This window comes from Asterias amurensis, chromosome 16, assembly GCF_032118995.1.
Source record: "Asterias amurensis chromosome 16, ASM3211899v1".
NCBI lineage: Eukaryota > Metazoa > Echinodermata > Asteroidea > Forcipulatida > Asteriidae > Asterias > Asterias amurensis.
In genome coordinates, this window is record NC_092663.1 from 4,543,954 (window position 1) to 4,569,419 (window position 25,466).

Genomic DNA, 25,466 nt, shown 5'->3' on the forward strand with positions numbered 1-25,466 from the left:
GAAGTGCCTTTAACAAGTGCTTATACTGTATTGCACTGTCACTTAATACCAAGTTCAAAATTTAGGGCAACACTCATGCATTTTGGTAATGATCAAAAAGATTTCAAATATGACTTAGTTTTTAAACTTTTTAAATTGTTTTTTACCCTAGGACCAACTGTGTTAGAAGCAATGTTGTTTGCAAAGTAATTGCCCCCCTGTCAATTATTTTCTCATTGATTGTTATCAACAGTATAAATGTAAACACACTTGAACAAAATCAGTATGTCTTCCTAAATTATTGTTCCTGGGCACTTTGCATTCCTGATGTTTTGTTTGTAATAAAAGACACCTTTCTTTGGAAGTACTCATTGACTTTTTAAATCTAACTTTCCCCTATGACAAGCCTGCACTGACTGTTTTCTCAAATATCATATGACAGTTTTTTATTCAATGTTTTAATTATAGTACCAAAATAAAGGTTTATTTACTAAAGATTTGAATTCACTTTTCTTTCATGTGCCCCTACACTGAGTGCGCTTGATGTATCCAAGCAGCCGAGATCTTGTGATGTTTGCCTTCAAACGTAAGTGCAGAACTCTCTCAATCTGTAACAGCCGTACTTGCGGTAAGCAGAGCCATGAAAGTGGGCCCAGTTAATCTGCATTGACCCCTATAATGGGCGGATATATCTTTGGTAATTACTTAAAAAATTAATGACTGTAAAAACCTAATGCAGGCGTTGATACAGTTTGACTTTTTGCGAAACAATCCCTGTTCAAGGAATGTGGTTTTACAGATAAGGTTTCAAAAACATTTTAATCTGAGAAATGTTTCTGCATGAAACGTTTCTCAGATTGTGTATTCCAATTACAGATTGTTCTTCTTGCGTGGACAAAACCGCTCTAGATTTTAAAATTAATATTCAATATATATGTTTCTACACAATCGATGTTGTTATTTAGTTTTTATATTGATTGTATATACTTGTAATTTGGCCAGTGGATATCAAGGTTCTATGTTTTTAACGTGGACAATAAAATTATTCTAGTCTATTCTATTCTATTCTATTCTAATTTTTTTTCAAATTGTAATTTTTTTTTTCAGAAACATTTTCTTGGTTTTCTTGGTTTCTTTGCATGTTGCGCTGACTGAGTGAAGGGAACCTACCCATCCACCCCAAGTACACCTGCCCTCCCACCGTTGACAACAGCCCTACTACAGTAGAATGTTTCATGGCAAGGTGCTGACTGGATGTCTGTATCCAGTGGCCTCTGATCTACATTAATCAGCTTGGATCATTGGATCATCGATGTTGGCGAGATAAGTTTAATCCTGTCAATCATTCAATATTTGAAGGTCATGCAGAAACTACCTGGGCCCCATTTCATGGCTCTGCTTTCTACAGAATTCTGCATTGGGATCGCCATTTTTCGCTTGAAGGACAAGTACCCATTTTCTGTAATCAGATAATGGGTTGATGTGGCTGCCTGCCAAAGGCCCGCGCCCTTGCATGCCTGCTTCTCGAACACGTTGTCAGTATACAGAAGGTGTCATTCATTTTGGCTTTTCCGCAGGGAATTATTCCACTGCTTTGTTTTGTAACAATGACGCCCCAGGCAAACTGATTGGCACTCTTATTATTTGATGCAAAAGTGTCTGAAATAAGTTTGTAACTTTGTTGTATCACTAAGCACAGAGCACACAATGTGCTGTCATGCGGTTTTGTGACTATTTTGTAATGGAGACCAAGTATGGTGGTTAACTTGTAATCCTGTGTGTTTTTGTCTTCTTGGATAGATGTGTAATGGTAAGGAGGTCTTTCCATTGGTAAGTTGACTTACAAAAAAATCATATAATATGATAATTTTCGAGAATAAAATGGATTAGTTTAGATCTTAAATAAAAATAATTACCAAATTGATACCAGTACCAATTCCTCCATATAAATACTTGTATTTAATTCAATTCAACTCTACATTACATTTAGTTCCTTAGTGAAAAGTGTGCATGTATAACCGATATATTGAACAAAGATATGTGAAGAACTAATCGAATAGTATATACATGAGACACAATGAAAAAGGGGCAAATATACTTCTATCTGAAATACTTAATTGTCAAGGAAATAGCATTTGAAGATTGCATGTTTTTATTTCTTAAAAAGAAGCCTAGTGTTAATATACATATAGTCAAGAACAAAATATATTACCTATAGAAGGCAATCACAAAAGTCTATGTTCTTGTAGTTGTATTTTTTTATATGATGTTCTAACACGGGGCAGTATTTATGCTTTTTGGAAGAATGTTCCACAGGTTCAACGCTCAGAGATTCACATCAGAGATGTGTCCTGCTGTAATATGAATGGCGTCTACTCATTAATAAGTTTACAGACTGGAACCTTGAGGTAAAACTTATCAATTAACTCGGCTTGATAACTCAATCTAAATGCCTTTTGTACTATGGCTCTTCATTTAATTCAATACTTTTACCAAAACTTTTACAAATGTAAGATTGTTTTATTGTGTTCAGCAATGTACCTTGAGGAGTTTACCTTGAGTCACAACTGCCGTTGTTTTGTTTGCAGTCAAACAAAGACTGTTTGTTGTAAATCTTTTAAGACTTTCACAGCAAGTCAGTGCAGTGGTCAAACATTAGATCAAATATTATTTCAAATTGCACTTGAATATTTGTTGATTATGAACAATTTTACACGCCTGCACGTCTAGAATATGTTCGACTAAATGGCTGAAATGCACATTTGTTTGGCAACTAAAATTTTTTTCTACTTCCACGATTTCAAAGGTTTCACTTGTCACAAGCCCTACATCTGCAAGTGCAAACTGAACAAAATTTGTTAACACTTTTCTTGAAAAGTTTGTGTAATCAGTTGGGTCTTTGAATATCCGTAAAAAAAATGGCCAAATGAAAGAATATATTGTCTGATGTAGTCATTGTTAAATGTCGGCAAGAAGATCATTGAAATCGTCGTCTTTGTGAAAACAAACATTACTTTGGTTGAACTTTGGAGACATGTTTGCAAATTTGACCAAGGACGTCATCCAGTGTTGACTGATTTATTACTGTTCCAGATTGTCAAGACATTATTCTGATGCAGTGTTCCTCCAACAACATGGACATTGAAAGCATCAATCTGGTGTGGCTTGGCTAGAAGAAATAATATCTGAGGAATGTATTACTTACCAAGCTGAAGTATGCAACTTAAGGTAAATTCTTTAAAATAAAAATTAAGTGTGTCTACTAATTTGCATATTCCCTATGCCGCGAGGCAGAAATGCTAAGACTTTTACACACAATAGTGCCCTCCACCGTCCTACACATAACGCCACACGACATGCCCATCACGGAGTCGTCCTCTTTTCTCTTAGCCGCAAGTGGGTGAGGTTGTGTTTTAAATCTGTTCCACAGTTCAACCGTTGTCTAAACCTTTCCTCGCTAAGAGTGCTTAAAAAGACTTGAAAAATTGTAGAGATGTAGTTGTTGTTAGTAGTGAGTTGTGAAATAAAAGAGGAGGTCTTCGGCTGTCACTACTGGAGTTACGTCCGTTTCCCCAGGACAGTCGGAGCTTTGGGGGGGGCTGCGCTGGTGACACTTCGTTGCCCGGCTTGCAGTCCTCCAGTCGGCCTACGCAGCCTCTGTCGGCTGCGTCGCCCGGAATACCCACCGATCAAAGAGGGGTTGCTACCCACTCCTTCTCTTCGGTAAGTGTGCGTAGGTCGGCCCAGTCGAAGGTCAAACGCCCCCGCAAGGCCAAGAAAACCGGTGCCGGGGCAGCAACCAAGAGAGGCAGGGCAAAAGGTGGCTCCGTTCCGGAGAAAACTGCCAACTCTCCCAGCACTGCCTCGGGGTCTCTGAAGCCAGAGGGCATCCCCCCTCCGCACGGCTCAGAAAACCCGGCCGGCACCGACGCGGTGGATTCCCCCACGACTGTTGGTGATGGCCTTTTGCGAGGCTTTAAGACCCACAAGGCACCCAGCCACGCCATAGGCTGTGGGGCGCTGGCCATGGGGAGAAGGATTATGGGTGCGGAGTCGGGTACCTGGGACTCCCCCGGGATACCCCACCCACCCTCGTCTTCGAGTTTCACCTGTTGTTCGGGCATCCCTGTCACTCGGGTTTCCTCAGAGAGAGCCTCGGATTCGTCCTGTGAGCGGGTACCGAATAATTGGCAGAGGACCAGTAAAGACCGTCATCTTCGGTCGTCTGACGACTCCTCACCTGACGGCCATAGGAAGCATCATCGGGGTAGCGAGCCGCTATCCCGAGACGAATTCCTCACGGCTTCCCAGACCTTAGCGGCCTCAATATCCAGCCGGTGCAAGGTTCAGGAATTTTCCCAGTTTTCGGGACCGTACACCCAGCCCGACCAGTTCGGTCATGGCTGGGTGCGCACGGATCGAGGCGGCTTACCGTGCATGGTCAGCCGACCACCGGCCTCCCCTCCCAGCCACCGTCCCACAGTCACCACACAGGAGGTTGCATGGGGTATGATGGATCAGGGTGATGTGCGGTCACACACTGGTGCACGTCCACAATCCCAGACAGGGATTAGCATACACCCCTCCGGATCTTTTGTATCCGATCGGGATGCAGAACACCATGATTTGTTAGGCACAGCCCTGCCTTTGGGTGAACAATCAGTGAGCGTATCTGACCCCCCCGAGTCCGGCAAATCAGCCCTGGAAGAGGACGAGTTGACCACGTCAGTTCAATGACTTTCGATTGCCGAAACTGAATTGCGCCTTGTCCAAAGGGACATGGCCCGGGTTATGGGTCTCCCCGCCGAGGAAGTGGGGGATGCCCCCGATGAACAGCGGTCTTTTAAGAGGAGGATTGGCCCCGCTCCGAGGAGTGGGAATATTTTCCCGGCTATGCCACTCGACTGTGTATGCGCTGACTGCATCGAGGGCATTATGTCGGCATCCTCTTGGACGGCCTACCCCAAGCGGGCAGATTTATATTACCAATTTCCCCCCGGGGATTTCGATATATATATGTTTTTTTGACCCCAGTCCTACCGGACTCCGCAGCAGACAAGCTGACCGCAGACAGGGGGTCAACCTCTTCCAAACTTCCCTTTACCGACGCGGGGGAAGATGGAGGAAGTAGCCAGGAAGATAGACTCAGCATCGCGCTTTGTGACCTCCCAGTCTCCAGGCGGCCTCCCTCCGACGGACCCGTGTGAGGCCGTCTTCAGGAATTTTGTGGGTCCTGGGCTCAGATCACGTCCGACAGATTGGTCCTCGAGACGATCGAGCATACCACCCCTTGGCTGACCCCCCACCTTCAATGGTGGGTGGAGGACGCCTACCTCACACGTGGTCGAGTGTTCCGCCCGCCCAGACCGTCAGCGACCGCCGTCACCATCGCGTCTCTGTACGGCTGGGGGGGGGGGGCGACCCTCGACCAGATAGCGGGGGTGTGGGGCCCGGAACACCACTCGACCCACATCAGTGTCCTGGAAATGCTGGCGGTCTGGAATGCCCTCCAGCACTTCCGGACACAGCTGGTGGGGCCGGCCGTCCTGGTGCGCTCTGACAACGCTACAAGTGGTAACTGTGTGCACTAGCCTGGGACCTAATCCACTGGTGCATACAGCAGGGGATCGCCCTGTTGGTGGTGTACATCCCGAGGAAGGAGAATGTAAGGCCAACGCTCTTTCCTGGGGCTGGATCAGCCCGACAGAGTGGTCCCTCCGCCCCTGTGTGGCCCAGTCGCTCTATCTGCTTATCGACCGACCTCATGTGGATCTGTTCGCCTCTCGGACGAAACAATCAACTGCCGATCTACTGCGCCAGGGGTTCCAACCCCGGGGCATGGTGGATCGATGCTCTGACTATGCGATGGGAGGGGCTGTTGGCATATGCCTACGTGCCCATCTCCCTCATTCCACTGGTGCTGACAGGATCACTGCAAAGTTCCCTTGATCGCCCCTTTTTGGCCCCGACAGCCCTGGTTCCCACAGCTGGTCAGGCTCCTGGTGCACAGGCCGGTAGTTCTCCCACAACGCCCGGACCTCATATACCAGCCCGTGTCCGGAGTGGTTCATCCAACTCCGAGGGACCTGCACCTGCAGCGGTCCTTCGAGACGGGCTGCGGAAGTTGCCGCCCAGAAGGGCCTCAACCCGAAGAGATTATGACTGCCGACTACGCCATTTCTTTAAATGGTGTAGGTGATGAGCTATTCATCCCGCCGATACTTCTGTAGAGGAAGTTGGGGATTTCCTCCTATATCTTTTTGATAGCGGGCTGGCAACGGCCACGGTGAAAAAATACCGTTCGGCCATTGCGGCAGTCCACGGAGGATTCGCCGACGGCTCGACAGTCTCGGATAACCGGGCGATTGGGCAGCTGACTAAGGGGATGTTTGTCACCCATCCCCCTAGCGTGCACTAACAAAACCCCCTTTCGAGCCACTGAGTGGGGCCACGCTGTTACATCTAACGGTGCAGGTTGCCTTTTTGTTAGCGGTCGCTACGTCTCGCCGACGTAGCGAGGTACACTCCCTTACAGTGGCGGCGGGGCACATCCGGTTGGAACCCGGAGGAGTCTGCCTGATCCCTACGGCGGGGTTTTTAGCCAAAAATCAATCCGCTGTCCGAACCAGATCTTTTTATTCCCGACCTTAAAGCCTTGCGGCGGACAAGCTTTGGTGCCCGGTACGGGCGCTAAAGTGGTACATCGATCGCACAAAGTCAATCCGAACCGGCATTTCCACCATTCCGACCAGCATCCCGCGATACAATCGCGCGTTGGATAGTTACAGCCATCCGCTCGGTGTCGGGCGGATGGCCAGCGACCAATGGTCCAGTTCATGCCCACGAGGTACGGGGAGTGTCGGCCTCATGGGCTTTCTTTAAAGGGGTCTCCATGAGTGACATAACAAGGGCGACCTCCTGGAAGAGCCCGTCCACGTTCTCTGACTGCTACCTGAAGGACGTTCTACAGGTGGATGGGAGAGCGGGTAGAGCGGTTTTACAGGCGGCCAGCCAAGCCAGAACAAGCTCCACCTCGTCAGTCACGTGTTTAGGTGAGTTTTTCCACGGTAATACAGTGCTAACAATACTTATGTTTTGTTTACCCGTGGGCCGATACCCCCTGTACGTTTTGGGCATGGACCACTATCGGGCCTAGCCTTTCCTCGGTGTGAGTCTATGCAAATAAGTAATTCAACTCTACCGGTACGTAGAGTGAAGTAGACTCCCCCCCCCCTCCCACAGTAGTGTGGATGGGGTCTACGAACAAAGACTTACCGGTAGAGTATCCCTCCCTCCTTCCCCACATACTCGGTCCTTGGGTGCTTACATTTAGTAGGGCTCATCGAAAAGAGGACGACTCCGTGACGGGCATGTTGCGGGACTGTGGGTGGGGGGGGGATTTTGAGCTGTGCTGTATACAAATCAATGGCCTATTCGAGGTTTAGCCTTTGCCACATTTCAAAACAATTTTTGGCTTGTTGTTGTGTATTAGATTATCATCTGGACTTGCTATGATGTATGCTCTGCTGTCAACATGGACCATAGAGATGCTATTGATGGATTCTTATCTGAGGTCAGGAGTGTGACATCTTTGTACTTTCATCTACTCACCGCTAAGATGAACAGAGAAACAAGTGACTGATATGTGTATCTTTAAAGGTATAAACAATCACAGATTGCAAATTATATTTGCAGTTTATTATTATTAAAAAATATATGCGTTTGGCTCGACTGGTATTTGGCAAACGGGTTTATGCCAGCCTGTTTGCACTGAATCAAATTTTGTTTAAAAATTCTCACATTCCCATTCAATTTTAAATCTGGTCTCTAGCTTGCTTTAATGTTTGAGTTTAAATTGTACTATTCTTTTACCCTTTTTACTTATCTATTAGACGTTCACCGAAAAGATTCAAATCGTTGGATGAGCAAGATTCCATGCCGTTTTACCTGGACCAGTTAAGGACCAGTTCCTCACAAAGTAGCAGTGATCTAACACGGGAAGCTTGTCTTCAGTCATCAAACCAAGTGCGCCGGATAAACAAGCCAACATTTTAATATCGGTTAGAGCTTAATATCCTTGAACAAGGTGACTCACAACTTGGTATAATAACATGCAATAATTTGGGGAAAGGCATCTGTTTGATTCACCTGAGGATGTAAACAACATGGAACAGTTTATTTTGAGTCGTCTTCATTCTGGACAATAATGAAGCACTTGACCTTCTTCGTTCCTTTTTTAAAGCATGGGCTTATCACTAAAATACTTTGTTTATTCGAAAGGAAGTCAATTTATTTAGTATCTTGTAATAATATGCGGCTGCAGTTACTTATATTTTGGTTATATATAAATGTAGCATGTATAAGGTGTTTGGGTTCTCAATAACAAGGTTTTAATTGACATGTACCTGGTTTTGATTTTAGTCAATGAGTGTGCTTAATATTTGTTTGGCACACTGGGATAAGTAACTCTTGTTATTGTTCTAAAGTATATGTTGTGGGGGGAGATGACAACCTTCACGTGGTCCATCATATTCTAGACTTATGTCATCAAACCAATCTATGTAGCAACATGCTATTTCTGTATAGTGATATATGTGTAATCCTTTTTTTGGTCTGGTACATGTAGTTAAACAGTATACATATAGCGCTTAAAATGTGAAATAAATACATATATAAGTAATATGGAATCAAAACCACCTGTGTGCTGTGGATTGTACACTGTTGAATTAACCCATTGTTATGAAAATTATTCCATTACATTGTGTAAATATAAGTGTCACATCTAACAACTTCTCTTCATACGTCTAACAACTTCTCTCCATACGTCAACAACTTCTCTTCATACGTCTCACAACTTCTCTTCATACGTCTAACAACTTCTCTTCATACGTCTAACAACTTCTCTTCATACGTCTAACAACTTCTCTCCATACGTCTAACAACTTCTCTTCATACGTCTCACAACTTCTCTAATTCATACGTCTAATTTACTTCTCTTCATATGTCTGACGACTTCTCTACATACTAACAACTTCTCTCCATACGTCTAACAACTTCTCTTCATACGTCTAACAACTTCTCTCCATACGTCAACAACTTCATTTCATACGTCTCACAACTTCTCTTCTTACGTCTAACAACTTCTCTCCATACGTCTAACAACTTCTCTTCATACGTCTCACAACTTCTCTAATTCATACGTCTAATTTACTTCTCTTCATGTCTGACGACTTCTCTACATACTAACAACTTCTCTCCATACGTCTAACAACTTCTCTTCATATGTCTAACAACTTCTCTCCATACGTCTACAACTTCTCTTCATACGTCTCACAACTTCTCTTCATACGTCTCACAACTTCTCTTCATACGTCTAATTTACTTCTCTTCATACGTCTATTCAACTTCTCTTCTTACGTTTATTTTTACTTCAATGTTACAGTTAATTTTTAATGTTTAACTTATCTAAACACAGTTGTAATAAAGTACATTTTATTGTATTTGCTTAATGAGAGTAAGAAATAAAGAAATATAACAGAAACAACTTGTATTAAAGAGTCCTTTATTTGAGTCTATATTTTAAATAAAATAAACCATATAGAGATAGTACAAACGTGAGATAAACGTTTTTTTAGAGGGGTCAAAGGTCAAAGTTCAGGGGTAAGGGGTTAGGGGTCAAAGTCCTTTGCCAACGGTCCTTTGCCCACTCTCCTTTGCCAATGGTCCTTTGCCCACTCTCCTTTGCCAATGGTCCTTTGCCCACTCTCCTTTGCCAATGGTCCTTTGCCCACTCTCCTTTGCCAATGGTCCTTTGCCCACTCTCCTTTGCCAATGGTCCTTTGCCCACTCTCCTTTGCCAATGGTCCTTTGCCCACTCTCCTTTGCCAATGGTCCTTTGCCCACTCTCCTTTGCCAATGGTCCTTTGCCCACTCTCCTTTGCCAATGGTCCTTTGCCCACTCTCCTTTGCCAATGGTCCTTTGCCCACTCTCCTTTGCCAATGGTCCTTTGCCCACTCTCCTTTGCCAATGGTCCTTTGCCCACTCTCCTTTGCCAATGGTCCTTTGCCCACTCTCCTTTGCCAATGGTCCTTTGCCCACTCTCCTTTGCCAATGGTCCTTTGCCCACTCTCCTTTGCCAATGGTCCTTTGCCCACTCTCCTTTGCCAACTGTCCTTTGCCCACTCTCCTTTGCCCACTGTCCTCACCCCTGAACTTTGACCTTTGACCCCTCTTAAAAAAAACCGTTTATCTCACGTTTGTACTGTCTCTATATGGTTTATTCTATTTAAAATATAGACTCAAATAAAGGACTCTTTAGTACAAGTTGTTTCTGTTATACTTTATTTCTTACTCTCATTAAGCAAATACGATAACACGTACTTTATTACAACTGTTTAGATAAGTTAAACATTAAAAATTAACTGTAAGATTAAAGTAAAAATAGACATAAGAAGAGAAGTTGTTAGACGTATGTAGAGAAGTTGTCAGACATATGAAGAGAAGTAAATTAGACGTATGGAGAGAAGTTGTTAGACGTATGGAGAGAAGTTGTTAGACGTATGGAGAGAAGTTGTTAGATGTATGGAGAGAAGTTGTTAGACGTATGGAGAGAAGTTGTCAGACGTATGAAGAGAAGTAAATTAGACGTATATATGAAGAGAAGTTGTTAGACGTCTAAAGAGAAGTTGTTAGACGTATGGAGAGAAGTTGTTAGACGTATGAAGAGAAATGGTTAGACGTATGGAGAGAAGTTGTTAGATGATGGAGAGAAGTTGTCAGATGTATGAAGAGAAGTTGTTAGACGTATGGAGAGAAGTTGTTAGACGTATGAAGAGAAGTTGTTAGACGTATGGAGAGAAGTTGTTAGACGTATGAAGAGAAGTGGTTAGACGTATGGAGAGAAGTTGTTGTTAGATGATGGAGAGAAGTTGTTAATACGAATGAAGAGAAGTAAATTAGATGTAAGAAGGGGAAGTTGTTAGACATATGGAGAGAAGTTGTCAGACGTAAGGAGAGAATTTGTTAGACGTATGAAGGGAAGTGAATTAGATGTATGGAGAGAAGATATCAGATGAAAGGAGAGAAGTTGTTAGACGTATGAAGAGAAGTAAATTACCATAAGAAGGGAAGTTGAAGTTTGACGTTAAGCATTTGTGCACGATAAAGTGAAAGCAGTCTTTTCATTACAAGAATCTGTACAAGATGACTCCATTGATCCGTGGTCTTCTCAGTTCTTTAATGTAAGCTCCATGACGGCGCATAAAGATTGTACCCATGGTCCTGTAAAGACAAAAGATAAAGATTTATGGTTACAAAAAATCAACTTCGAATCAAGATCAAATAGTATGTCTTACTCAAGTGTACTACTTGACACAAGGGAAGTGGTAGTTAAACGTATAAAGAAATTGGATAAGACATATGGAGAAAAATGGTACTTAGACTTATGGAGAGAAGTTGTTAGACTTGTTAAGAGAAGCGAATTAGATGTATGGAGAGAAGTGAATTAGATGTAAGGAGGGAAGTTATTAGAAGGTGGGAGAGAAGTAGTTAGACGTACGAAGAGACGTGAATTGGACGTACGAAGAGACGTGAATTAGACATAAGAAAAGAAGTTGTTGGACGTAAGGAGAGAAGTTGTTACAGGTTTGAAGAGAATTAAGTTAGAAGAAGGAGAGAAGTTGTTAGACATATGGAGAGAAGTAGTCAGACGTAAGGAGAGAAGTCGATAGATCTACGGAGAGAGTTGTCAGATGTATGAAGAAAGGTGAATAAGATATAAGAAGCGAAGTTGTCAGACGTAAGGCGAGAAGTTATTAGATGTATAAAGAGAAGTGAATTAGAAGTAAGGAGAGAAGTTATCAGACGTATGGAGAGAAGTTGTCAGACGTAAGGAGAGAAGTTGTCAGACGTATGGAGAGAAGTCACTGTTAGATATATGGAGGGAAGTAATTTAGACATATAGAGAGAAGTGGTTGTTAGACATAAATTTAAAGGGAAGTTGAAGATTACCATGAGGAGGGAAGTTGTAGTTTGACGTTAAGAATTTGTCCACGATAAAGTGAAAGCAGTCTTTTCATTACAAGAATCTGTGCAAGATGACTCCATTAATCCGAATTAGCGAATTAGACAAACGGAGAGAAGTTGTCAGACGTATGAAGAGAAGCGAATTAGACGTTGTTAGATAAGTTGTTAGACGCATGAAGAGAAGTTGTTGACGCATGAAGATAAGTTGTTAGCATATGGAAAGATGTTGTTAGAAGCATGGAGAATGGTGTTAGAAGATGGACAGAAGTTGTTAGACATACAAAGAGAAGTTGTCAGACATATGGAAAGAAGTTTTTAGAAGCATGGAGAATGTTGTTAGAAGATGGAGAGAAGTTGTTAGACATATGAAGAGAAGTTGTCAGACATATGGAAAGAAGTTGTTAGGGCATGAAGAATGTTGTTACACGTATGGAGAGGAGTTGTTAGACTCATTCAGAGAAGTTGTTAGATGTATGGGGAGAAGTGGTTGTTTAGATGAATAGAGAGAAGTTGTTAGATGTACGGAGGGAAGTGGTTGTTAGATGTATATAGACGTATGGAAAGAAATGGTCAGACAGATTAAGAGAAGGGAATTAGTTGCAAGGAGAGTAGTTGTTAGATGTATGGAGAGAAGTGGTTTGGAGGGAAGTGATTTAGACATACAGCCAAAAGTGGTAGTTAGACACATGGAGAGCAGTTGTTAGACGTAAGGAGAGAAATGGTTGTTTCACTTTATAGAGAGAAAGGAATTAGAAGGATGGAGAGAAGTTGTCAGACAGATGAAGAGAAGAGAAGAGAATTAGACATAAGGAGTGTAATTGTTAGGGTTAGGAATGTAAAGAGAGAAGTGGTTATAGATGTATAGAGAGAAGCGAATTAGACCAATGGAGAGAAGTTGTCAGACAGATGGAGAGAATTTTTTAGACGTGTGGAGGGAAGTGAAATAGACGTATGGAGAAGTGGAAGTTGGACGTATGGAGAGAAGTGATTTAGATGTACAGAGAAAAGTGGTTGTTTGTCTTTTGGAGGAAAGTTTCAGACAGATGAGAGGTGAATGAGGAAGTTTTCAGATGTATGGAGAGATCTGTTAGACGTAAAGAGAGAAGTGGTTTAGGCGTATGGAGGGAAGTGAAATAGACGTATGGAGAGAAGATGTTAGGCGTAAGGAAAGAAGTGGTAGGTTAGACGTATGAGGGAAGTGGTTGTTAGATAGAGAGAAGTTGCTAGACAAATGGAGTGAAGTGAATGTTAGACTGATGGAAGGAAGTGGTATTTAGATTAAAGAGAGAAGTGATTTAGACATATGGAGTGAAGTGGTTGTCAGACATAAATTTAAAGGCAAGTTGGAGATTACCATGAGGAGGGAAGTGGTAATTTGACTGTAGAATTTAACCACAAAAAAGTGAAATCAGTCTTTTCATTAGAAGAATCTGTACAAAATGACTCCCTTGATTCTTGGTCTTCTCTGTTCTTTAACGTCAAGAAGATTGTACCCATGGTCCTGTAAAGACAAAAGATAAAGATATATGTCTGGTTACAAAAAAGCCGGTTACGAAAATCCAAGATTTGATAGTATGTGAACTCAAGTATATTACATGAAATGTTGATGTAGAACTCAAACTTGTTTAATAAGTTCCAGTACAGTGTCTTTTGTACACTTTAGGTTTCAAAAACAACTCCAAGTTTTGATAACCATTGTGTCTTCCACCTACAAGCTTTGTGAGATGACTGTCATCTTAGTGTAAAAGTGAACAAAACTGTAGTGAGCTTTTTGTGAGGCTGCTTACAAGCCCAGCCTCTGCCTGCCAACGAGCAAAGCCTCTGCCTGCCAACAAGCCAAGCCTCTGCCTGCCAACAAGCCCAGCCTCTGCATGCCAACGAGCCCAGCCTCTGCCTGCCAACGAGCCAAGCCTCTGCCTGCCAACGAGTCAAGCCTCTGCCTATCCATGGACCCAGCCTCTGCTTGCCCGAGAACCCAGCCTCTGCCTGCCCTGAAAGCCCAGCCTCGCCTGCCCAAGAGCTCAGCCTCTGCCTGCCCCAAAAGCCCAGCCTCTGCCTGCCCAAGAGCCCAGCCTCTGCCTGCCCAAGAGCCCAGCCTCTGCCTGCCCAAGAGCCCAGCCTCTGCCTGCCGAAAGCTCAGTCTCTAGATGCACCGAGAGACCAGCCAAAAACATATGCTTTGGGAAACTTTCGCAGCCGACACAACAATGGCAAGTTTTCAAGGACTCAACCTACATGTGCATGGGCCAAATTTAAGAGACGTCACCAATGTGAGTAATTTAAGAGTTTAAAATCATTGCGCAGGGTTTCAACGCTTAGAAGAGTTCACAGTTTCAACATACCTTAGAAAAGGATGGAGTGATGCAAAGCTGTCTCAAATATGACAATCCAAGTTGAGCTTGATAAAAACATCTTCTATCGAAGGAAGCTTTTGTCCATGATAGATACTGCACTTCAACCAGTGAATAACCTGCAAACAAAAAAAACAGTTTAAATATCGTTAGGACCCAAGCATTCAGGGACTAGACTACATGAGCCTCAAGGGTTAGAATTTAAAAAATAACTAGGTTGGCAAAACTTGTGTGACTGGCAAACAAGTGTTGAAAAAATAAAGTCACTGGAAAGCAAAGAAAACCACGCAATTTCAAGCAAATTTGTGTAGATCATTGTATTCTACTTTTACAACATCTTTCTAACCATATCGATTTGATAACAAACAGTTTACAGAATGCTTTTCAAGGACCAACTCGACCGATCCAAGGCAACGTGTTCCTTTAAGTTAGATGAGCAAGTTTTTAGTTGACTAAAAAAAAAACATAACGCTTTGAGAAACTTTAGCAGATGTCACAGCATTGGCTCAGGAATAAATTGTTCCTTGAAGTTTCAAAAGGTTGGCAATTTTTTGAATGACTTGAGAACAAGTTTGAGGGAAATTGTGCTCAGCACAACATTATAGAGTTGAGATGACACAGATTCCCCCCGGGTTTTCAGTTTGAGAGATCAAAGAAAATTAGAATTTCAAGTGTTACATGGCCTTAAAAAACATATGTAGTGCCTTTGGAAAACTTATCAGCTGACACAATGTTGACGAATTGTACTACACGTGCTTCGGGCAAATATTAGAGACGTCACCATTTGGAGCAATTGAAGAGTTGAAAATCATTGCACGGGGCTTCAACACTAAGAAGATTTCACATGTTTCAACATACCTTAGAAAAGAAAGGAGTGATGCAAAGCTGTCCCAAATATGACAATCCAAGTTGAGCTTGATAAAAACATCTTCTATCGAAGGAAGCTTTTGTCCATGATAGATACTGCTCTTCAACTAGTGAATAACCTGCAAACAAAATAATAAACATTGTCATCAACATTTCATTGAGTGTCACCATACTTTTGAATAATTTAATAAACAGCACAACATTGGTTTTTTAACAATTTAAGAGTTCAAATATCATTAGGCCCGAAACATTCAGGGACTAGACTACATAAGCCTCAAGGATTAGAGTTTTAAAAACAACTAGGTTGGCAACATTTGTGGGACTGGTGAACAAGTTTGAAAAAAATATAATCCATGCACAGCAATGCTTTCAAGCGTTGAGACGGCATTGAATCCACTGGGGTTGAGTTTGACAGTTCAAAAACATTAGACTTGCAAGTGACTGAATAACAAGTTTTGGGAAAATTCAGCAGACAAGGTAGTCTTGGTTCCAAGACCATTGGTGTTGCGCGGTCACACACAACCAACGTTCCGATTATGCACGGCAAAAACTGTCCACGCTTGTAATGAATGAACGCTAGCGGGCGCTGTTTCTCTGATTTACGGATCTCACCATGTCCTGTGCTCACCATGGTCTTGGATATTTGCAAATTGAAGGCGTGGCCAGACTATGTAAATTACTTTTAATGTGTGCAATATTCATATCACGTGACGAATTGAAGATGACTATTCAAACTAGATCGAGTCAAAGGTCAATATGATCGGCGGTCTATTTTTAATAATCTTTGTTTAAAGAGTGATTCCGTGGTCATTATAGGCCTATTAAAAGGAAAACAGTGAAATTTTAAGTATAGGTACCTATTCAGATTATGGATACGTGACGATTTGAAATCGTAAATAATGGTCAAAAATCGAACGTAAAATTAGCATTCAGAGAGTCCGTGTATCGGACGCTGTATGGCCCCACGGCGTGGAGCAATCGGAACGTGAAATAAGCCTTGTGGAATATCACGTACCGCCCATGCCGTGTCTCGTGGGGGTTGGAGGTGTTACATCCCAGGTGCTATGAACTCCCAGCTTGCGGGTATCGAATCCGTTGTTTCTTATGATCGCAACGTTCCAATATGCTCCATTTTAATTCATGGCCCCTAATTTCTTTTTGTTATGAGTTTTCAGGTAATTTTGATGATGTCAAAACGTAGGAATATCGCATATTGTTATATTGACAGTGTTATTGTGTGAGTAGCTTAAAAAAATTATGAGAATTTTTTATAAAAGGTTTAAATAAAAATAATGCTAAAACAAAATTCCCTCAAAGCATAATTTTGTCAAACAAAGTATTATTTTTTTAATTCTGTGAATGAAGAGTTATTTTTGAGGTAATGATTAAACTGGGCAACTAGTGGAATTTAATGACCTGACTATTCGCCTCAAATAACTGGGAGTTGAATAGCAGTAGTCGCCGCTGGACAAGCAATCAAAACTCGAAATTTCTCATGAGTTATTCCAAAAGATATTGTTACGACTACATTAAAAAAAAATGTTATATGGTTACGTTCCAAGCTACGCAGCTACTCGGCTACGTTTACGTTCCAAGATACGCTTAGGTCTACGTTCCTTCAAGTTACACTATAATATCAAAAGGTATGTTTTCAAGCCCGAGTCAAGCTACGCTTACATTCCAAGATACGCAGCTACGTTTACGTTCCAAGATACGCATATAGGTCTACGTTCCTTCAAGTTACACTATAATATCAAAAAGTACACTTCCAAGCCCGAGTCAAGCTATGCCTACGTTCAAAGATACGCAGCTGCGTTTATGTTCCAAGATGCTACACTTCAGTCCAAGATATGCTTACGTTCCAAAAGATGTCAACGTTCCAAGCTACACAGCTACTCAGCTGCGCTTACAGATCTGCTTACATTCCTTCAAGTTACGCCATAATATCAAAAGGTACGCTTTCAATCCCATGTCAAGTTACGCTTACGTTCCAAGATACGCAGCTACGAATTATGTTCCAAGATATGCTTACGCTCCACCAAAAGATACTGTTACGTTCCAAGCTACGCAGCTACTCAGCTACGCTTATACACTCCAAGATACTAATAGGTTACGCTACAATATCAAAAAGTACGCTTTCAATCCCGAGTCAAGCTACGCTTACGTTCCAAGATATGCAGCTACGGTTACGTTTCAAAATACGTTCTCACAAAGACGCTTTTGAATCCCTCAAGATTTCTTTCCCCCAAGATTAAAAAACTTTCACTGTGAATAACACTACAGGGCCCACCAGTTAATATCTGTTTGGCAGAAAATACTGTACAAAATTTCTTTACTATCCAAAAATTTACTTGGGCACTACAAAATTTCAAATTTAATTAAAAATTGGCTGGCAACCAGTTTCTGCTAAGCAATACTATTTTGTGCTAACTATAAGCAAATTGTTTAGCCAATACAGGCTTCATCAGTGTGGGCCCTGGCACGTCGGGAGCATAACGCCACGATCGCATTTCAAGCTGCATATCATGGCAATGCAGGTGTCTGGATCTGGACATTATACACAGAAATGTTTGTGCTGGTACCACAAACCTTTCTTTATCGTATTTCCACCCTGTGTCAAAGTTTCAAATCCTACTGATCTGGACATTATTATACTCCGATAAAAACATATATACCCACACACAGAGTAAAGCAAAAGTCATGCAACGGAATTACTGCATGCATTGTACACTACATGCACAACACTGATGAATTATTCATGAGCCAACCGCAACGCAGCCTCTGATTGGCTCCACCGGAAAGTCGGGGGAGATTTGCCGAAAAACAATAAAAAAGTTAAGACCCGTCGTTGCAAATATTCAAGACCATGGTGAGATCTAAATCAGAGAAACAGAGCGCCCGCTAGCGTTCGTTCATTACAAGCGTGGACAGTTTTTGCCGTGCCATCGGAACGTTGGTTGTGTGTGACCGCGCAACACCAATGGTCTTGGGACCAAGACTACAGACAAGGCAGCAATGGCGCAGGACTGAATTGTACATTGAATTCTCATGAAGCTTGAAATTTTTCCGGAACGGAAGACATGTTTGGGGAAAATTTATGTATAGGAGAATGCCCGAGGTGCCCGCCATTCATGGGCACTGAACAGCAACGCTTTCCAGCGTTGAGATGACACAGAATCTTCTTTGGTTTAATAGATTCAAACATTAGATCTGCAGGTTTTTTAAAGGAATCGAAAACATGTTCTTTGGAAGACTTAAGCAGATATTACAACATTGGCTCAGGAATAAATTGTATTTTGGAAACAGGTTGGTTCGCTTTTGAAGGGCTAAAAAACATGCTTTGGGAAATTTATTCACGGCCAAACATCCTCTTTAGAGAGTTGAGACGACACATCAATTAAAAGGGTTAAGTTTTAGGATTAAATAACAACTACATTTGCAAATTTGTAGATGACTTTCAAAAAGGTGCTTTGGGAAACTTTAGAAGACGTCACAGCATTGTCTCAGGAATAAACTGTGGATGAAGTATCATTAGGTTGGCAAGTTTTACAGGTCTAGAAAACCTGCTTTGGGAAAATGTATGCACTGCACAACAGCTTTAGGGAGTTGAAACGGCACAGAATCCACTGAGTTCAAAAACATTACACATGCAAGTTTTTAAGGGACTAAAAAAACATGTGCTTTGGGGAAACTTGAGAAGATGTCACAGCCCAGCCTCTGCCTGCCAACGAGCCCAGCCTCTGCCTGCCAACGACCCAGCCTCTGCCTGCCAACGAGCCCAGCCTCTGCATGCCAACGAGCCCAGCCTCTGCATGCCAACGAGCCCAACCTCTGCCTGCCCGAGAGCCCAGCCTCTGCCTGCACGGAAGCCCAGCCTCTGCCTGCCCTGAAAGCCCAGCCTCTGCCTGCCCAAGAGCCCAGCCTCTGCCTGCCCGAGAGCCCAGCCTCTGCTTGCCCGAGAGCCCAGCCTCTGCCTGCCCTGAAAGCTCAGCCTCTGCCTGCCCAAGAGCCCAGCTTCTGCCTGCCCGAGAGCCCAGCCTCTGCCTGCACGGAAGCCCAGCCTCTGCCTGCCCTGAAAGCCCAGCCTCTGCCTGCCCAAGAGCCCAGCCTCTGCCTGCCCGAGAGCCCAGCCTCTGCCTGCCCGAGAGCCCAGCCTCTGCCTGCCCGGAAGCCCAGCCTCTGCCTGCCCTGAAAGCCCAGCCTCTGCCTGCCCTGAAAGCCCAGCCTCTGCCTGCCCAAGAGCTCAGCCTCTGCCTGCCCGAGAGCCCAGCCTCTGCCTGCCCGAGAGCCCAGCCTCTGCCTGCCTGAGAGCCCAGTCTCTAAATGCACCGAAAGCTCAGTCTCTAGATGCACCGAGAGACCAGCCAAAAACATATGCTTTGGGAAACTTTAGCAGCCGACACAACAATGGCAAGTTTTCAAGGACTCAAACTACATGTGCTTGGGCCAAATTTAAGAGACGTCACCAATGTGAGTAATTTAAGAGTTTAAAATCATTGCGCAGGGTTTCAACACTTAGAAGAGTTCACAGTTTCAACATACCTTAGAAAAGGATGGAGTGATGCAAAGCTGTCTCAAATATGACAATCCAAGTTGAGCTTGATAAAAACATCTTTTCGTGAAGGAAGCTTTTGTACATACATGTTAGATTTTGCTCCAATCAGTAATTAACCTGCAAACCAAATAACATATTACATTGTCATTTAAACTTTTTATCATAATGTCATTATGCTTTGGGAAATTCATGAAACTATACAGCATAGGCTCGTTAACTCTTTGAGAAATATCATTAGAGCCAGTGTTGAAGCCATGGTGGGCTGTGCTTGGAGTACTGTAGTTCTCTCAGTGACCCCAATTTGTTTCTATGTTACAGTATACGATTCTTTTCTACTTAGTCACATTCTCTTGCCCCATCTTTTGTATTCATGCGAACAAGCATGTCACACTGCTTGTATAAAAAACAAACCCCAATTCTCATTGTTCGCTGCTCGTTGTATTCGTGGACGCCGCCATGACAGACAGCTACCGCAGAGTAACACGGATGACTCAATACGGCACTAAAAATGTACTACTTTCGCTTGCTGTGCGCACGCATCGCCTGACGTAATGTTACCGTATTTGGTTATTCGGAAAACTGAACACAGCGGAAAGTTGAAACCGCCACACCAGCGAAACAATGTTGGCAACTTTTCAAGGACTGTAGGTTAACAATTGATAATCATTGCACAAGGTTTCAACACTAAGAAGAATACATGTTTCAACATACCTTAGAAAAGGAAGCAGTGATGCAAAGATGTCCCAAATATGACAATCCAAGTTGAGCTTGATAAAAACATCTTCTATCGAAGGAAGCTTTTGTCCATGATAGATACTGCACTTCAACCAGTGAATAACCTGCAAACAAAAAAAACAGTTCAAATATCGTGAGGACCAACAACATTCAGGGACTAGACTACATGAGCCTCAAGGGTTAGAATTTAAAAAACAACTAGGTTGGCAAAACTTGTGTGACTGGCAAACAAGTGTTGAAAAAATAAAGTCACTGCAAAGCAAAGAAAACCACGCAATTTCAAGCAAATTTGTGTAGATCATTGTATTCTACTTTTACAACATCTTTCTAACCATATCGATTTGATAACAAACAGTTTACAGAATGCTTTTCAAGGACCAACTCGACGGATCCAAGGCAACGTGTTCCTTTAATTTAGATGAGCAAGTTTTTAGTTGACTAAAAAAAAAACATAACGCTTTGAGAAACTTTAGCAGATGTCACAGCATTGGCTCAGGAATAAATTGTTCCTTGCAGTTTCAAAAGGTTGGCAATTTTTGAGTGACTTGAGAACAAGTTTGAGGGAAATTGTGATCAGCACAACGTTATAGAGTTGAGATGACACAGATTCCCCCCTGGTTTTCAGTTTGAGAGATCAAAGAAAATTAGAATTTCAAGTTTTACATGGCCTTAAAAAACATATGTAGTGCCTCTGGAAAACTTATCAGCCGACACAATGTTGACGAATTGTACTACACGTGCTTCGGGCAAATTTAAGAGACGTCACCATTTGGAGCAATTGAAGAGTTGAAAATCTTTGCACGGGGCTTTAACACTAAGAAGATTTCACATGTTTCAACATACCTTAGAAAAGGATGGACTGATGGAAAGCTGTCTCAAATATGACAATCCAAGTTGAGCTTGATAAAAACATCTTCTATCGAAGAAAGCTTTTGTCCATGATAGATACTGCTCTTCAACCAGTGAATAACCTGCAAACAAAATAATAAACATTGTCATCAACATTTCATCGAGTGTCACCATACTTTTGAATAATTTAATAAACAGTACAACATTGGTTTGTTAACAATTTAAGAGTTCAAATATCATTAGACCCAAAACATTCAGGGACTAGACTACATAAGCCTCAAGGATTAGAGTTTTAAAAACAACTAGGTTGGCAACATTTGTTGGACTGGTGAACAAGTTTGAAAAAAATATAATCCATGCACAGCAATGCTTTCAAGCGTTGAGACGGCATTGAATCCACTGGGGTTGAGTTTGACAGTTCAAAAACATTAGACTTGCAAGTGACTGAATAACAAGTTTTGGGGAAATTCAGCAGACAAGGCAGCAATGGCGCAGGACTGAATTGTACATTGAATTCTCATGAAGCTTGAAATTTTTTCCGGAACTGAAGACATGTTTGGGGCAAGTTATGTATAGGATAATGCCCGAGGTGCATGCCATTCATGGGCACTGAACAGCAACACTTTCCAGCGTTGAGATGGTACAGAATCCTCGTGGGTTTTATAGATTCAAACATTAGATCTGTCTAGGTTTTTTAAAGGAATCGAAACATGTTCTTTGGAAAACTTAAGCAGATATTACAACATTGGCTAAGGAATAAATTGTATTTTGGAAACAGGTTGGTTAGCTTTTGAAGGGCTAAAAAACATGCTTTGGGAAATTTATTCACGGCCAAACATCCTCTTTAGAGAGTTGAGACGACACATCAATTAATAGGGTTAAGTTTTAGGGTTAAACAACAACTACATTTGCAAATTTGTAGATGACTTTCAAAAAGGTGCTTTGGGAAACTTTAGAAGACGTCACAGCATTATCTCAGGAATAACCTGTGGATGAAGTATCATTATGTTGGCAAGTTTTACAGGTCTAGAAAACCTGCTTTGGGAAAATGTATGCACTGCACAACAGCTTTGGGGAGTTGAAACGGCACAGAATCCACTGAGTTCAAAAACATTACACATGCAAGTTTTTAAGGGACTAAAAAAACATGTGCTTTGGGAAACTTGAGAAGATGTCACAGCATTGGCTCAGGTTGCCAAATTTTGTTCGACTGAAGAATAAGTTTATGGGAAAATTATGCCATGCACATCATTAGAGAGTTGAAATTGCACAGAATCTACTGGTTTTTAGTCTAAGGGACTAAAAAACATCTATATCTAACAGGTATATGCTTTGGGTAACTTTATCAGACAGTTTTCAAGGACTCCCACCATGTGCATGGGGCAAGTTTAAGAGACATCAAAATCTGGAGCAAGTTGTGAATTTAAAATCTTTGCAAAGGGTGTCAACACTGAGAAGAATTCACATGTTTCAACATACCTTAGAAAAGGAAGGAGTGATGCAAAGCTGTCCCAAACATGACAATCCAAGTTGAGCTTGATAAAAGCATCTTCTAATGTAAGAAGAACTGTCCATGATAGATACTGCTCTTCAACCAGTGAATAACCTGCCAACAAAATAACACACAATGTCATTTAAACATTTCATCGAATGCAGACATGCTTCGGGAAAATTTCAGTTAGCATTACAACATCGGCTCATTCACTATTTGAGAGTTCACATATCGTTAGGGCCCAAAACATTCAGCGACTAGGCAACATGAGCCTCAAGGAAAACTAAAACAGCACAGCATTTTTGAGACTTCACAACATCAATTTTCGAGAGTTAAGACAGCACAGAATCCACTGGGGTCTAGTTTGAGAGTTAACAAAACTTACAAGAGAGTAGCAGTGAGACGGCACAAATTCTATTGGGGTCTAGTTATAGAGTTCACAAAACATTAGAGTTGTAAGTTTTTTGAGGAAATTAAAGTTTTGGACAAATTTAGTCACTGCAAGTCATTGCTTTTGAGTGTTGAGGCGGCACATAATCTACTGGGGTTTAGGTGAAGATGAGAAAAAAACTGAACTTGCAAAATGTTAAGGGACTCAATGCGAGACTCTGCACTGGGCTAACCAGAACTATCAAGAATAAACTAAAAGTGAAATTGAGGACATTTTATAGGGCATGGGAAAAGTGTTGTCACTGACTGGATACTGGTGGTGGTCAGTGCATGGTCCATTGGGGGTATCAGGTGTGCATACCTTGGAAGTGAATTATGGGCTTGAGTGCATGGGAAAGGAAGTTGGACAGAAGCTTGTTAATTGAAGATTAATGGGGTTAGGGCTGGAAGGAGCTTTGTGTTTCTTGGAGCTTCTAATTCCAAAATAAACACTGATTTAGGGCTTACACTACGTTTAGGTCTTCCAGGTTCATGTTATGGTTGTTTGTCTGTTGTTGTTGTTGTTGTTGCTGTTGTTGTTTTGATAGATTTCCGTATCCGATCCTGCAACCGTTTTTTCACGTACTGTTGTTGTGATTGGTTATTTTCGCTGCCTATTTCCCGGCTGCTATGAGTATGTGATTTGTTTAGTTAGGCCTATCCCACTCGCATCTGAGAGCCTACATGTATATTGCCGGGTTCCGGGTTCGTCGTACAAACAATACGCGTCCTGCCGTCGTGCTTTTTAAATGTTGCGCCCCTATGAATAAAACCCAATTCACAAACAAATACATTCAATAACAATTCAATTTTCCACAAAGATAACTACCAACTCACCAGTATCCTTTTCACTATAAGTCTAGCCACGAAACTGTCCGTTAAAGGTGGAAAATGTCTGCAAAGAAATCGGTTGAAAATCGAGGTCTTCGTCATCCATTTTTCTTGTAACAAAATGGCGACCAACTGGTGCCTGACGCCGATGGTCTTTCAGTGTTTCAGTGCATGGTGCAACGTGTTTCAGCGCGAAGTCAGGGCACCGTGCTGAAGACAGTGAAAGGGTTAATAATTAATTAAAACAAAGTTGTTAAAACAAAGGAACTGGAGGATAACAAATGTTGATGTCTATGCACAGTTCCGTGGTTTTAATTCCTTGTTGGATCTAAACGATTTTAACCATTTTGAAAGTTTACTTTAAAATAGAGGGCGGGTAGTAGGGTGCCGACGAGGTGCGAGGTCGGCTAGTAGGGTGCCGACGAGGTGCGAGGTCGGGTAGTAGGGTGCCGACGAGGTGCGAGGTCGGGTAGTAGGGTGCCGACGAGGTGCGAGGTCGGGTAGTAGGGTGCCGACGAGGTGTGAGGTCGGGTAGTAGGGTGCCGACGAGGTGTGAGGTCGGGGCGCTTTATGAAATTATTAAGTTTTGGGCCCCCAAGGTTCTGCTCAGATCAAAATAAAGAAAGCAAACAAAACAAAAATATGTTTTCTTCTTCAGTTGAACAGTACAAGATCGGTAACATATTATGGTGTATATAAAACAAAATTACCTAGCGTTTGAAATACGGTACTGTAAAAACTTGAAGGTGGCACATTCAAATCAACATTTTGCAAGGTCTGGATTTCCGCAATTGAAACAAGTTTTCCTATTCAAACCATATTTGTTTTTTGTTTTTTTACAAGTGCCATTAGTCTTATAGGGGAAAATACCACACTTTGTTCAGTGCGCTTGTGCCGAAATCACACCAAACTGTCTTAAGAATTATAATTATGCGAACAGTAATTATTTTCAACAACTTTTAAAACAAAAGGCTCACCTCACCATTGTACCTCTGTAGAATGGATGTCCACTGGAAAGAGTGCGGGGCCGCAATGGATTTCCATCAACATAGATTTTCACTGGGGAGGAGGGGGCAGGGTTGGCATTTCACTTGGGGACTGTTTTTTGTCAGTGGTAGGGAGGGGTCATGCTGTCTTAAAGGCAGTGGCCACAATAGGTTATTACTCTGAATAATTATTAGCTTGAAACCTTACTTGGTAACAAGCAATGGGGAGAGGGAATATAAAACATTGTGAGAAACGGCTTCGTATTAGTTTCCGTGAAAGAAGATTTTACACGAATTTCGAATTTAGAAAGCGCAAAACTTCGTGTGACAAGGGTGTTTATTCTTTCATTATTATCTCGCAACTTCG

General features: G+C 42.2%; 2 long non-coding RNA genes across 2 annotated transcripts; one reads left to right on the plus strand and one right to left on the minus strand.

Annotated features, from left to right (window-relative positions):
- Positions 1 to 1,100: 1,100 nt before the first annotated feature.
- On the plus strand, positions 1,101 to 9,449 carry LOC139949262 (uncharacterized). Its single transcript, XR_011787536.1, has 4 exons — positions 1,101 to 2,387; positions 3,073 to 3,207; positions 7,472 to 7,638; positions 7,872 to 9,449. It is a non-coding gene; the product is annotated as an uncharacterized lncRNA (long non-coding RNA).
- Positions 9,450 to 10,381: 932 nt separating this feature from the next.
- On the minus strand, positions 10,382 to 24,238 carry LOC139949191 (uncharacterized). The gene is made up of 9 exons (XR_011787524.1): positions 24,120 to 24,238; positions 22,841 to 22,967; positions 21,356 to 21,483; positions 20,489 to 20,616; positions 19,765 to 19,894; positions 15,214 to 15,341; positions 14,347 to 14,474; positions 13,359 to 13,505; positions 10,382 to 11,260 (listed from the first exon to the last, which is right to left on the minus strand). It is a non-coding gene; the product is annotated as an uncharacterized lncRNA (long non-coding RNA).
- Positions 24,239 to 25,466: the final 1,228 nt, after the last annotated feature.